Genomic DNA, 1188 nt, shown 5'->3' on the forward strand with positions numbered 1-1188 from the left:
ACAGACTCTGAAACAGGCTCCAGGCTCTGAGCTGGCAGTCAGCACAGAGCCCGACGCGGGGCTCGAGCCCACGAACTGCGAGATCATGACCTAAGCGAAAGTCGGACGCTTAACCGACTGAGCCACCCAGGCGCCCCAGACCGGGGTTACTTTCAAATGTTAAAACCCAAGTAAACACAGCGGTGCCTGCAGGTCTGTGGATCAGCCACACAGTTTTGGCTTGAGAACTTTGCGTCTGTGCCTTTTGTCGGGCTGACGGAAGTGAGGTGCCCTGCTCAGTGTCCGGCTTCCATGGAGACGGCCGTGTGTGCCCACCCAGACCCTCTTCCGGAACCCCGGCGACATTGAGCGGAGCCTGGGGGCCCCCAGAGATGCTGTCAGCGCTCTGTCAGTCCTTGGCCTTCCCAGATGGCGCTGGGCAGTCCTGCCTCGTGTGGAAAACCCAAGGGCTTTTGGGGCCGCTGTGTGGCTCTGCTCAGGGCAAGATCTTCCCTCTCAGATGTGACCAGAGGACCCATCCCAGGAGAAACCCATGCGCCGTGTCCTGTCTTCTGCCCGTGAGCTGGCATTGAGGTCAGCTGGCTAGGAGTGACAGAACGGAGGGAAACAGGTGGCTTAACCAAGACGTCCAGAGGCAGGCAGGCCTGGACTGGTTTGCTGGGTGAAGGGCCCAGGCCCTGGTCTCTCGTTCCACCCGGCACAGCCTCTGCTCCCAGCACGGCCGTCGTGCAAGAGAAAGGGCTAAAGGGGAGCGGGGAGCACATGTCCCAGAAGCTGCACATGCGATTGCCATTTGCGTCACCCTGATGAGAGGTGAGGTTCAGAGGCCGCCTCCCCAGAGGCACAGCCTGCAGGCCCGGACTTGGGCCCCTGAGCAGCCTCGGCCCCTGAGCAGCCTGTGCCGGCTCTGGACCACCTTGGGCTTTCCACCCGCAGCCCCTCCTTCATTCAGGGCAGGGCCTCCACCAGGGACATCTGGCCACATCGGCACACATTTATGGCTCTCACAACTGGAAGGGACCCTAGTGACAGCTAGTGGGTGGACGCCACAGGTCCCCCAGCGCCCTGCCGTGCACGGGGCGCCGCCGCTGCAGAGCGTGAGCTGGCTTTGGGCACTGCTGAGTGACTGGGCGAGTGGCCGCCTTTGCCGGCTGAGGACGGTGGAGGCGGCGAGTTCGCACTGTGTGC

Source organism: Crocuta crocuta, unplaced genomic scaffold (assembly GCF_008692635.1).
Source record: "Crocuta crocuta isolate KB4526 unplaced genomic scaffold, BGI_CrCroc_1.0 scaffold13, whole genome shotgun sequence".
NCBI lineage: Eukaryota > Metazoa > Chordata > Mammalia > Carnivora > Hyaenidae > Crocuta > Crocuta crocuta.